The 14455-nt window shown below is 41.5% G+C and overlaps 1 protein-coding gene across 1 annotated transcript in view; it reads right to left on the reverse strand.

Moving 5' to 3' along the window:
• The window catches only part of LOC124805146 (odorant receptor coreceptor-like), a 275309-nt gene extending 265579 nt beyond the window's left edge, over positions 1-9730 (reverse strand). The window contains exon 1 of the mRNA XM_047265615.1: positions 9654-9730. The gene's annotated coding sequence lies outside the window, so the exon portion shown is untranslated. The remainder of the gene's footprint in view (positions 1-9653) is intronic.
• Between the last annotated feature and the right edge of the window lie 4725 nt (positions 9731-14455).

Raw genomic sequence — 14455 nt, forward strand, 5'->3', positions numbered from 1 at the left:
CACTATGCTCGTTTAGAATATTCTATTTGCATACACCAGCTGTCCTTCTGTTTCCTTATCCTCCATAATCTTTCTCTTCATTCTTTCCTTTATCCTTGACTCCTTGGTAAGAGCTTCTGCAGCTGCCTCTGCTTCGGTTACCCACCGTTTATCAATAGCAGTTAGACCTGAAGCCATATTCCTTATTGTCTGGATGTTCAATTTCTGCATAACATTGATCCTTGACATTGCACCATCACTGAATGTTGTTATTGCATCCATTACACCAATCTTCAGCACTGTCAGCCCAACAAATACAGTTTTGGGTATTCTCTCCCATATACAGCTGTTGAACCTTTCATTTGCATTCTGAGAGAGACATTTCCTTAGTAGATTTTTATCTGCCAGATCCCTATACACAGGGTGTCACATTTATCTTGACCACCCTAAATAACTGTTTGTCCAGATGCAAATTACAAAATGTTTTAAGTAAATGGAACAGTGGTTTGACTTTTTTTAATGGCACCCTGTATTTTTTATCCGGTAATTCATTTCCTTTCCTCAAGATCTGTTCAAAAATGTATCACAGTGTACCTTTCACTGAAACACAACGTTATTAATTACATAACACAACACTGACGTTGACGCATCCAGCACTTAGTGCAGGTACCCGGGGTAATGGACCATACCCACATGCTGACGTTGACAGAGGACAAATGTAAACATAAGTAGAAAGCACACCCGTCATTCCGTCAACCATCGTCAGCTGAAGGTTTGTGTGAGTAAAATGTACACCAACGAAGAGAAGGTAGAAATGCTACTCATCTTTGGGGAATGTAAGTTAGCAGTACAGTAAGTGCGATACAGTTTCCTTATGTACAGGTAATTTTAGTACAGTAGTTTAGTCAAAAAAAAATGTTCTAATGTTTGTGAAATCTTATAGGACTTAACTGTTAAGGTCATCAGTCCCTAAACTTACACAATACTTAACCTAAATTATCCTAAGGACAAACACACAACCATGCCCGAGGGAGGACTTGAACCTCCGCCGGGATCAGCCGCACAGTCGATGACTACAGCGCCCAAGACCGCTCGGCTAATCCCACGCGGCAGTAGTCCAGTCCTTTCAAATACTGTTGTGTGTAGAGTAGGCAAACAATAAAGGCTGCTCTTCCTACAAACTGCATCGACATAAGGTTTCTTTTATTGTTGTTGTTGTTGAAGGTAGGCGAAATGCTATACAGGCAGCAGAACTGTACAGAGAGCTATATCCTGACAAGACGTATGTTTTCGAGGTTGTCCGGATACCTTTGATCATGTAGTGTAGATCAGTTGCACTGTGAGGGTGAAGATAATGCTAAAATTGCAGCCCACTCAGGGGGCGTGTCCCCTTAAGTATTTCCATGTTATGGATGACTATTCTATCTCCATGTCCGTATGCTGCGAGTTCCACTTAACTTTGCCGATTCCTGCCATCTATGGTGCCTGCTTTTTCCATGCAACTCGCACATGGCTTACTACAGTGCTCAGCCAGTTCAGGGATTTAATCAGATCCACATTTGAGTGAATGACATTCCTGAAGTAGCATGCGACGACGTTTTACTGCCTGTTTTAAAGACATTTTATGCTACACTGCTTCTATAACGTAACAAGATATTGAGTTTAAATGACCAGTTGTATAACACCAACTAAGCAAACAAAGGGGTTCCACCAGCTGTATGAATTTAATCATTAGCTTGTGGAACATGTACATCTTATCTTTTCCAGCTGAACTGAGTATCTGCATATTAAAGGATAACGTCCTAAAGGCTGCCTCATACTACTCTACTGCCTACGCTACATACACTCTCGTTTGGCACCTGTCAAACAAAAGGCTATTTACCTAACCTGGAGGAATCTGCAGAGTCATTTGGACTGTATACGATAAACATCAAACACTCTTAATCTGATACTGCCTATGCACAACCATGTTTACACACCCATGTTGCCTACATCTTGCAAAAATATAATCGAGGAATTCTCCTCCACCGTTCCTTTTGAGTTATACTACATTGGTTAGCTCATGTAACATAGGGTACGGACACTAGCAAATGTGGTTGTCAGAATCTGCTGGCCTTTGGTGTTACCTGTATGACAAACAAGCAGTTAGGGAGGTTGTATCAAACTCACAACAGATAGAGACTGGCTCTGATGTACTTTGGGTGGCCCAGTATCTTCCACTAGCAAGGGGGCACGTCCACAATTATCTGTTGTGCCAATCTGCGTCTTGAATTAAGATCGGCGGGCGACTGCCTTTGGATGTTACCTGGTTTTGTTTTGCCTGTCACTGTTTTAATTCTTACTCTCCTGCTGAACTACAAATGCTATACTTTATTTGGTGAAGGTGAATAATTTTGACTAAGCTCTCTCTCCCAACTGCACTGGTAATTAGAAGGGACTGTGGCGGTTTGCTATCTCATCTGTTCCAGACAATTGCGTCTTCCCTCTTACTGCGTCGACTACTCTCTCTCTCTCTCTCTCTCTCTCTCTCTCTCTCACACACACACACACACACACACACGCACACACACACACTCTATCCATCTATCTCTCAAATTCTGCCGTGAGCAAAACTTGAGAACAAGCAAATTCCTAGCCTCACCTTACCCTAAGTTTAATGTGAAATCAGTCAACCCAACTTTCAGTCAAATATATGGTAGCTGTAATTTTGTGTTTTACTTCTCTCCGTGTCAACCAGTAATAATGGAAATTAAAATCTGCACTGTAATGATTTCAGGTTACAAATGCCGATTCTGGTTTCCTACAAGAGCTGCTGACACTCCAATTCAGTCTCACTGCAGTGAAGTGTCCTCTTACGTCCTCCACGCCATAGAAAAATCGGTGAGTTGATGCCCAACAGCAGTTCCAAACTAAAAGTTCTTCTGAGCAGAGAACTTTGTTTGCTTACACCTCCAACAACTCAACACCACTGATCAATGGTTGACCGTCAGTCCGCGCCGCCATCTAGCTACTAAAAGTCAATCCTCGCCACACCTACCAACGCATACAGGTGATTACACATGCCTGCTTCCAATGTGGGATTAGATAATGTGCGTTATCCACTTCATATTGGGTCACAACATAAATCTCGTCCTCCTAAGTGGTAATAATAATAACAATGGCGTGTGACGAGGGCCTCCCTTCGGGTAGACCGCTCACCTGGTGCAAGTCTCTCGATTTGACGCCATTTCGGCGACTTGCGCGTCGATCCTAAGTGGTTGTGTCTGTCTATCGTCAGCATCACTGACTGCATGCCCTGTCTGATGGTCTCCTCATCAATTTACTGACCGCTATGTGGGACTCAATTTTTTCTGCCCTTTTTAACGCATGAACTGCCTTACCAGTGCATCAGACTGAAGTGTGATATTTTGTTTCTTTTTCTGAACGCCATCGTCGTAGTGCCAGCATTCCACGTCCAGTATCAGATCAGGAGTATCATTTGAACATACAAGCAACCTGCTGCATACACCTCGCCATGCTGTAATTTTTGGAGAACTGAAGGATTCACTGCCCAATAACGAAGAAAATAATTTGCAAATGTGCAAACGAGAAGCTGATAAAATGCGAGTCTGTCATAATGCAACCTGAAGCTCTTTGGGCCTTACAAAATCTGATCACAGTGTTCATTAACTGCAAACAGTTATAAGGCATCGCTGATGCCATTCCACCATCTCGAGTGGTGGTTCAGTGCTGGAGGATCAATCTTTAAAAATCTATTTGTAACACAAGATCATGCAGACGCAAGTTGATGGTATATATCCATCCTTCATCCGCCTCTCTTGCAGCTAATAGCCACGACGTTCTCGTCTGCCAACACTTGAGACTGACCCATTTATATTTCGTGAACAATGGCGGTCGAGTTTAATCTTGTCCTGCACACCTACGCCACGCTTTTTGAGACAGCCAATGAGCGTTCTATAGTGTTCTGCGGATTGTGGTGGTGTGAACGTCGTAGCCAATGCGAGCATTAAACGTGATCGTAGCGAGTTATTTAGTGGATTTTAATTCCATTTGTTGCGAGTTGCCATTCCTGATGGTATTGGTATGCGATGAACTATACACGAACAAGCGAGAGACTTAATTCGTAAGATACTCTCTTTCTTCAAGCTCAGAGCATGTATGCTCAATTGTGGGTGTCCACATAAATTTTTCCAAGAGGGGACAAGATTCAAAACTTGCCAGTCTGATATAACCGTCTCGGAGAGTTTGCGAACGAGTCGTGCCCCCAAGAAGTAAAACTGACAAGAAGTCCACAAAACTTATTGTATCTGAAGAAAATCTACTTAGCACTTTTAAGGTAGATTACCTTGGTACCTAAACGATAAGCACATTTCAATTGCACACCTTTTTACGTTATTGATATGAATGTGGATGACACTTTTTGATTCAGCAATCTGAAATTACATCCTCATATTATTAAATCCAGAACATCCGGAGAGTAATGAAATACAGCTAGAAAATATTCACAAATATTATTTGTTCATATCCTAATAATGTTAGGCTGGAATAGCAAATTAAAAATCTAAAATAGCAGGGGAGAGGGGGGGAATAAATGAAAGAGAAAATACTGTTGGATGTCAATAACAATGCCACGTTAACACCCCTCGAATTAGAGAAAACTTTTAAGATGGCTTATAGAATTTTGGCACTCTCTATAACACTTCATTCGCTCACAAAACTTAACGTCCGTTCACGCTAAGATTGTTAGTGCATTGTGACAACTAAAAAAATCCATGTTGTATAGTGACCGCTGAATCTGCAGTATTTTTCGTCTCAGTCGTCAATGTCAAATCTGCAGTTGAGTGGAGACGCAGACAATAGCTACTAGAAATTCGAGAGAAATCTATAATGAATGAAAAATCTGTACCCATATTCCAGGGGGGGGGGGGGGGGGAATGCCGCCCCCGCCCCCCTTACTACCAGTTGGGGACGTCTATATGTGGGTGCTTCTGTAACCAAAGAAGCCGAAGTATCTGGTGTTTCAAGAGGCACTGTATCGGAGATTTATACCACTCACAGGGAAAGCCGAAAAACGTCATCCGTTAAGTTGCAATGTGTTAAGTGATAGTGACAGAGAGTCATTGAAGGAGATTGTGGCGAAAACTAAGAGGACGACAGCTGAAAAAGTCACTGCTGAGCTGAATGTCGCACTTGTGAACCCTGCCAGCACCAGAACAATATGAAGGGAGCTCCATGAACTGGGAATTGCGGGGCAAACTGGAATCCCACAACCTCTCATCAGTGATGCAAATTTCCATAACAGGAAAAAGTTGTGCTGAAGCCATAAAACCTGGGCTATGGGGCAGTGGAAGGAAACCATTTGGTCAGACGAGTCTTATTTCATACTGTTTCTAACTTCTAGCCGAGTTTATGTCCCGAGAGTGAAACATGGCGTGGGTCCAATGATGACTTGGACAGCCATATCATGGTATGTCAAAGGCCCATGCTTGCTCTGCAGAATGGCGTTACATATGACCATTTTAGCTGACCAGGTCCATCCCATGAAACAATGTTTGTTCCCCAGTAATGATGCTATGTTCCGAGACGACCGCCCCATATTCACAGAGTTCACCTTGTCCAGGACTGATCTTGTGAGCACAAGGATGAATTGTCGCATATGTCCTGCCCACCACAGTCACCAGATCTCAATATTGGTGAGCATTTATGGTCTACTAAGGGAAGAAGGGTGCGTGATCGCTGTCCAACTCCATCATCATCACCAGAACTTTCCGCTATTTTGCAGCAAGAATTATATAATATTCCCTTGAAAATCATGCAGGGCCCGTATTTATCCATTCAGAGATGACTGGTAGGTCTTTTGAATAGTCACAGTTTTCGTACACAGCGCTGGGTATGACAAATGTGTTGTCTTTCTCGCTGTTTCCATATTTCTGCACATCCTCTTTTACGCTGACTCAGGAATTGGACTTGTATACAGCAAGGCAAATATCTTAAAGGACAGTGTGACCATGTCTGGAGCACCAGAGACATTCAGCAGGCGACCATCCTTGCAGCTTCCCATTGTCATAGCAGCACTGAGAAGCATGCTCAGAATGATGTGACCAAATCCAGGAACTGGACTTGTATACAGCAAGGCAAGTATCTGAAAGGACAGTGTGACCATGTCTGGAGCACCAGAGACAGTCAGAATGCGACCATTCTTGCAGCTCCCCATTGTCACAGCAGCACTGAGAAGCACACATAGAATGATGTGACCAACGCTCACACTGGATGTAGGTGTGGCACCAAATTATCTATTCCGGGAAGTTTCTGTCCTGCATAAAGCATCACGATGGCTACATCTGTGTGTGGTTGCTCCGAGAAGAATGAATGTGCCAGACTGAATTCGCCACCGCCACATGGAACCAGTACATGGGGCGATGGTACGGGTCCCAGCGGCCACACAAGACTATCACCTGTGGTTCACATAACCCGCCTGTTACGAACAGCAGTCGTCACATTTATGATGCTTTACAGTCAGCAACGGAGTCCTAGCTTCGAGGTCTCTGTGATGTTATGTTTCAATAATATAACACAAGACCTCGACGTAGAGGATGTCCCCCTGTTGCCCAGACCAGAATGTTCTACTGATATCTCACCCGTTGAACACACATGCGTTGGTGAGACTGGCAGCACTTGTCAGCCACTACAACTGGTGACTATGACTGTTCAAAGCATAATGAGAATGGAGGACCTGTGCCAAGCTCAGTTCGACTCAACGCCTGGCCATGTTAGAACCATTGTTTTTATCAAGGGTGGCAGTACTGTCAACTAAAGTTTGCTTCCTATATATCCCCAAATCACCTACAAATCTAATCATACTATACTGTATATATCAAATAAGTAATATTTTGTTATTTGGTAATCTTCCTGACATTTCAGTTTTAATGGCCAGCAGGATAAATACTCGGAACTGTACATTTATAAATGAACGTTCGCTATTTTTTATTAAGCTTGTAATGAAACAGTCGCAAAAAGTAGAGTTTGTCATAGGCGTCCTTCTGTTGGCTATTATAAAAAAAATAAAAAATAAAAAATGACGCACTATGAAGGAATTATCCGAATGGGATGGAAATCGGTAGATGTGATGTACATGCACACACAAACAAATGATTACAATTTTAGATAAATTGGATGTCTTATTCAAGAGAAAGAGCTTCACAAAATGAGCTAGTCAATAATGCATTGGTCCACCTAAGGCCCCTTGGCAAGCAGTTACTCGGCTTGGCACCGACTGATATAGTTTTTGGATGTACTTCTGAGGGACATCGTACCAAATTCTGTCCAGCTGTCGTGTTAGACCGTCACAATCCCGAGATGTTTGGAGGGATCGGCCTATAATGCTCCAGACACGTTTTCGCTGGGCATTGGGGCTCAATTCGAAGCGGCACTCATCAGTCAAGACAATTCTACCCCAGTGAATGAGAGCACAGGCCGAAGCCGTGTCTGGAAGCGCCCAAGACAACGGTGGGACACCAACCTGACTGACGCCGGCCGCCGGCCGCTGTGGCCGAGCGGTTCTAGGCGCTTCAGTCTGGAACCGCGCGACCGCTACGGTCGCAGGTTCGAATCCTGCCTCGGGCATGGATGTGTGTGATGTCCTTAGGTTAGTTAGGTTTAAGCAGTTCTAAGGACTGATGACCTCTGATGTCAAGTCCCATAGTGCTCAGAGCCATTTTTTGGACTGATTACTTCAGATGTTAAGTCCCATAGTGCTCAGAGCCATTTTTTGGACTGATGACCTCAGATGTTAAGTGCCATAGTGCTCAGAGCCATTTGAAATATTTTTTTTTTTTTTTTTTTTTTTTTTTTTTTTTTTTTTTTTTTTTTTTTTTTTTTACGCCCGCCATACGGCCTGACAGATAGGAATGACAGTATGAAATGCCATTTTATTTTACTGCAGAACACATTTGGTTGTCATGCACGGCACCCTTAAATAACAACGGCAATTTGATGATATTCTGTGCCCCGTTATGTTGCCCTACATGGCAAGCCATCCTAGCCTTACATTTTAGCAAGATAATGCCCGCCCGCACAAGACGAGAGTCTTATGCTGATTGGGTTGATTTGGTGGAAGAGACCAAACAGCGGGGGTCATCGGTCTCATTGGATTAGGAAAGGACGGGGAAGGAGGTCGGCCGTGCCGTTTCAAAGGAACCATCCCAGCATTTGCCTGAAGCGATTTAGGGAAATCACGGAAAACCTAAATCAGGAAGGCCGGACGTGGGAATGAACCGTCGTCCTCCCGAATGCGAGTCTTGTGCGCTAACCACTGCGCCACCTCGCTTGAACTGATTTTCTTCGTATTTGCCAAACCCTAGCTTGCATAGGAAGGTCACCGGATATCTATACAATTGAGCGCGTTTGGAGCATTATGGCAGGTCCCTCCAACCATCTCGGATTTTGACGATATAGCGCGCCAGTTGGATATAATTTGAAAGTGTATCTCTCAGGAGGACATCCAACAACTCTTTCAACCAATATCAAGCTGAGCAATTGCTTGCGTAAGGGCCATAGGTGGACCAACGCATTATTGACGTTTTCAGTTAGTGAAGTTGTTTCTCTTGAATAAATCATCCAATTTATTTGAATTTGTAGTCATTTGTTTGTCTGAATGTGTTCGTCCCTTCTCCGAATTCCTTCATTGGGTGTCCTTTTCTTTGTCTTAGAGTGTATTTTTCGAGATAGAAATTGTAATGCACCTTAAGAATGTCCTCTGACAGCTTCTCATTCAACATTTATGCGTGGATTAAAATACTGATGATAAAATTCAGTTTAGACACCAGCGACAGTTTAAGACCAATGGTATTGTAGGTGACTGCAAGGTAGGTCCACATTTTCTCCTGGCAGATCATAAAGGCACTGTCCGTAAGGACTTCATTCAGCACATTCTTCCAGACCTACTACAGGGTGTGTCCCGCAAGTAAGAGGGAGTGGGTTCATAAATCTTGGAGATACAAAACATTTCAGCGACACTGTTCGAGATGCACTATTTCGGTCGGTCATGATAGATGGGTATGTGGATGTGTGGACGTGTAGGAAAGGGCCAGTTCCATGACCAGAAAATTCCTCTCACCTTGTTCCTATGAACTGTTAACTGTGCTACCAAATGGTTTATGCAGCAGAGACTTCGAATTTAGAGCCTCTGACACTGTCATGGAGGTCTGCGAAACCATTTGAAACCATCTGAGAATGATTTAAGAAGTGTGCAATCCGTGATTCAAATACTGCATGCTTGCATGAATACAATCGGTAGACGTTTTGAACATTTGTTGTCGTTTTATGACTTGAAAACTTTGTGAAATGTTATTTCATTAACAACTCAAAACGAAAGGTTTCCTGATATATGAAATACGTTTCAGTGTTTTGCGGTGAGAAGTTCTCTCACAAGGATTGTAAAAGTGTCTTTGGTACACACTACATATCCTGCGGCACGTAATCTGACGTCGCAGACAGGTGTTCAGAGCGCTATCCGTAGAGTTGCGAATACGAAAGGGATTTTGCAAGTGTCACACCAAGCCTGAATCATCTATAAATATTCTCGGTAAGAATTACTCCGTCGACGAATACAGCCGAAAACATTGTTCACAAAAACTCGAATAGGGAAAAGTAGTGTGTTTCATCATATTTCTTACCTGAAGTTATTCGCCAGCGTAAAACAACCGATTAAGGAACTCAAAGACGTTGAATGACGATCTTCATGTGGCGAACTCGCACGCATATTAATATTTCAAGGGTGTGTGTCACGCGACTGGCTTTCGGTAAGAACCTGGGGAATTTTTAAGATTTAATGCGTACTGCGCAACGCAGCGTCTTCTCTTTGTCTTCCAAACGGACGAAAAAATTCATTACACAACACACGTGTTAGGCACGAGAACAGTCCCGTCTTCGTTTTGCATAAGACTAATGTGATCCGCTCGATGTTTCACTGTCCTGCGTTTTCCAATGACGAACAGAAAAAAGCAAATGATAGCGATTTAATATTCCTGTACCGTGTAAGAAAGGACAGCAATATTTCCGCCTGAGAAATAAAAATGACTAGCTACTATCTTCTAAAATTAACTGGCAAATATTTCTTACAGGAATAATTATTTTAAAAATGAAAGCATACAAATAATATTTAATTATTCAAATTTTGTCTGATTTAGTTGTCATCTTGTAGCTCACGTCGAAATATTTTCTTCGTGGTACCAGGAACATTGAAGGAACTTGCAAAATTCAAGGAATCGAATTCTCGTTATAGTATTGAAAATGGAAGTCCTATTAATTACATTTTCTACTTTGCCGTCCATAGATTATATAAAATTCATTACAACACCTTGCATTTGAGCAATATTTTCAGTTCAAATAATTTTTACTTTAATCTGTCCATGAGCCTATACAAGTTTTTTTACAAAGCACTCCATCTTGGAACTGTCTGTAAGAGCTTGTACCTTACAGACGTGCGACTGGCAATGTTGGCGCCAAAACAAAATTTATACAAACGAGTGACTTAAATACCTTAATATTAATTATTTTAATTAATTATTTTATTATTCAATAATTTAATTATTTAATAATCGCTTAAGTCTATTTTCAATATATTGTTTTACAACAAGTATTCTGCTTGAGTTTTCAGGTATTACACTGAAGAGCCGAAGAAACTGGTCCACCTGCCTAATATCGTGTAGGGTCCCCGCAAGCACGCGGAAGTGCTGCAACACGACGTGGCATGGACTCGACTAATGTCTGAAGTAGTGCTGGAAGGAACTGACACCATGAATCCTGCAGGGCTGTCCATAAATTGGTAAGAGTACAAGGGGCTGGAGATCTTTCTGAACAACACGTTGCAAGGCATCCCAGATATGCTCAATAATGTTCATGTCTGGGGAGTTGGGTGGCCAGCGGAAGTGTTTAAACTCAGAAAAGTGTTCCTGGAGCCATTCTGTAGCAATTCTGGACGTGTGGGGTGTCGCTTTGTCCTGCTGGAATTGCCCAAGTCCATCAGGATGCACAATGGACATGAATGGATGCAGGTGATCAGACAGGATGCCTACATACTTGTCACCAGTCAGAGTCGCATCTAGACGTATCAGGGGCCCCAGTCACACCATCTTCACACGCCCCACAACATTACAGAGCCTCGACCAGCTTGAATAGTCCCCTGCTCACATGCAGGGTCCATGTATTTATGAGGCTGTCTCCATATCAGTACACGTTCATCCGCTCGATGCAACTTCAAACGAGACTTTTTCGACCAGGCAACAAGTTTCCATTCATCAACAGTCCAGTGTTGGTGTTGGCGGGTCGAAGTGAGACGCAAAACTTTGTGTCGTGCAGTCCCAAAGAGTTCACGAGTGGCCCTTCAGCTCCAAAAGCCCATAGCAATGATGTTTCGTTGAATGTTTCATGCACTGTACAAAAGAGCAAACTCTTTCTGCAGAACTACTTTAAGGGGTGGAGGATCATGTATTTATATCAGAAAAGGAACACAGTTCAAATCCAGACATGACCTCAGTACAGTAAGTGAAAATATACACTTTGAAATATCAGCTATTGAATTAACAGCGCTTGATATCAGCAAGAAATTAATAATGTTGTGTGTGTATAGATCTCCTAGTGGTAGTGTGGACACTTTTTTTAAATAAATTAACAGAAGTTCTAGATAAAGTCACAAGTACAAAGGTCAACATAATTCTGGGGACATTAACATCAACACCAATATCATAAATGAATCCAGTAGCACCTTCATAAACATCCTTCAAAGTTTTGACATGTCCGTATTGGTCAATAGTGCAACAAGGGTTACTACAATGACTGCATCAGTAACTGACCATGTGGCCACAAATAGGGACAGGGAAAAATGTGATGTAGCTGTGAAAGGTCTCGGACTATCAGACCATCTCTGTCAAATAACAACAGTAAAATCAGGCATCAAATCATTTCCTAAACTACAAGCCTACAAACTACATCTATCAGAAATAAAAATAAAATATTTTTCAAAAGAACTAGAAAAACAAAGCTGGGATGAAGTGTATAAGGTAACCAAAGTGAATATGAAATTCTCTAAAATCTCCACACTGTTTAAATTTAACTTTATAAAGGCATTTCCAAAAGTATGCATGTCTGTATCAACATCTCACAAAAAGAGATGGATAACATGTATTAAGAAGTCCTCCGAAACACTTAAACACCTCAGTTCCATGGAAAAGATTCGCAATGATCCACAATTCTTAAATTTCTATTATAGATACAAAATTATCTATAGGAAGGTGCAGATTGCTGCAAAAAAGTCATTTAATGACAAAATAATATACAGGGTGATTCAAAAAGAATACCACAACTTTAAAAATGTGTATTTAATGAAAGAAACATAATATAACCTTCTGTTATACATCATTACAAAGAATATTTAAAAAGGTTTTTTTTAACTCAAAAACAAGTTCAGAGATGTTCAATATGGTCCCCTCCAGACACTCGAGCAATATCAACCCGATACTCCAACTCGTTCCACACTCTCTGTAGCATATCAGGCATAACAGTTTGGATAGCTGCTGTTATTTTTCGTTTCAAATCATCAATGGTGGCTGGGAGAGGTGGCCGAAACACCATATCCTTAACATACCCCCATAAGAAAAAATCGCAGGGGGTAAGATCAGGGCTTCTTGGAGGCCAGTGATGAAGTGCTCTGTCACGGGCTGCCTGGCGGCCGATCCATCACCTCGGGTAGTTGACGTTCAGGTAGTTACGGACAGATAAGTGCCAATGTGGTGGCGCTCCATCCTGCTGAAATATGAATTGTTGTGCTTCTTGTTCGAGCTGAGGGAACAGCCAATTCTCTAACATCTCCAGATACTGTAGTCGAGTTACAGTAGCACCTTCGAAGAAAAAGGGACCAAAAACTTTATTGGCTGACATGGCACAGAAAACGTTCACCTTAGGCGAGTCACGTTCATACTGAGTTGTTTCCCGCGGATTCTCAGTGCCCCATATACAGACATTGTGACGGTTGACTTTCCCGTTAGTGTGGAAAGTTGCTTCATCACCAAACACGATCTTTGAAACGAAAGAGTCATCTGTTTCCATTTGAGCAAGGATAAAATCAGAGAAATCGATTCTTTTAATCTTATCAGCTGCAGACAGTGCCTCAAGCGAACAAATGTACAACTAAATGAAACTTTATAGCTCCCTCAATTCGCTGACAGATAGTGCTTAGCTCTGCCTTTTGTCGTTGCAGAGTTTTAAATTCCTAAAGTTGTGGTATTCTTTTTGAATCACCCTGTATAATGCAGAGAATAAAAGCAAAGCAATCTGGGATGTTATGAAAAAGGAAATGGGGAGAGGCAAACAAATTCAGAATAACATACTGCTAAGGGAGGGGGATAAAGTAATAAATGATCCACAACACTTAGCATACTATGTAAAAGAACATTTTTCAAGTATTGTAGAGAAGTTACAGCAAAAATTCCCCAAAAGAAATATAACACCTGTAACTAATGTTGCAATAAATACAATGACGTTACTTCCAACCACAGAGAATGAAGTCAATAAAATTGTTCAAAAACTAAAAAATAAAAAGTCAGTAGGCTTAGATGAAGTACCAATGTGTGCACTGAAACAATACATAGGGATTATACATGGCCCCTTAACAAATGTAATGAATGAATCCTTCACATCAGGGACACTTTCAGAGCAGTTAAAACAAGCAAGAGTTGTACCTTTGCTTAAGAAAGGTAATGCAGAAGACAGAAAATTACTGGCCCATTTCCCTGCTGTCAGCATTCTCAAAAATAATAGAAGCAATTATGAAAGACAGATTAATCAGTTACCTGAATTAATACAATCTTTTAAGCGACTCACAGTTTGGTTTCTGAAGTGGCAAAAATACATAGTCAGCCATAGTAGAATTCACAAAAGTTGTACTTGATGCTCTTGATAAAGATGAGTGTGTCACAGGCATATTTTTGGATCTTTCTAAGGCGTTTGATACAGTCGACCACAAGATTCTATTAAATAAATTAGAAGCATTAAGAATAAGAGGGGTAGCTAATGACTGGTTTCGATCATACCTAGGAGATAGGGGACAAAGAGTAGAGATAACACATACTTCAAATAGATCTAAACATTTAGTAAAACACTTATCAGAACCAAAATATATTACTATAGGGGTTCTGCAAGGTAGCATATTAGGACCAATACTATTCCTGGTGAACATCAATGACTTTCCCAGTAATGTTACTCATGGTGAAAAAATTCTCTTCGCTGATAACAGCAATATTATAGTCACTGAGAAAGCAAACGAAACTCTCAAGGACGTTTATGATTGGTCAGTAAGCAATAGAGCGACATTGAACATAGAGATAAACAATGCCATGAATTTCAGTTTGAAGAGGAAAAATGACAACGTTAAATTAAATGTAGATGGCACCTCTATAGACTGTGTAACAGATGCAAAGTT

This window comes from Schistocerca piceifrons, chromosome 7, assembly GCF_021461385.2.
Source record: "Schistocerca piceifrons isolate TAMUIC-IGC-003096 chromosome 7, iqSchPice1.1, whole genome shotgun sequence".
Lineage (NCBI taxonomy): Eukaryota > Metazoa > Arthropoda > Insecta > Orthoptera > Acrididae > Schistocerca > Schistocerca piceifrons.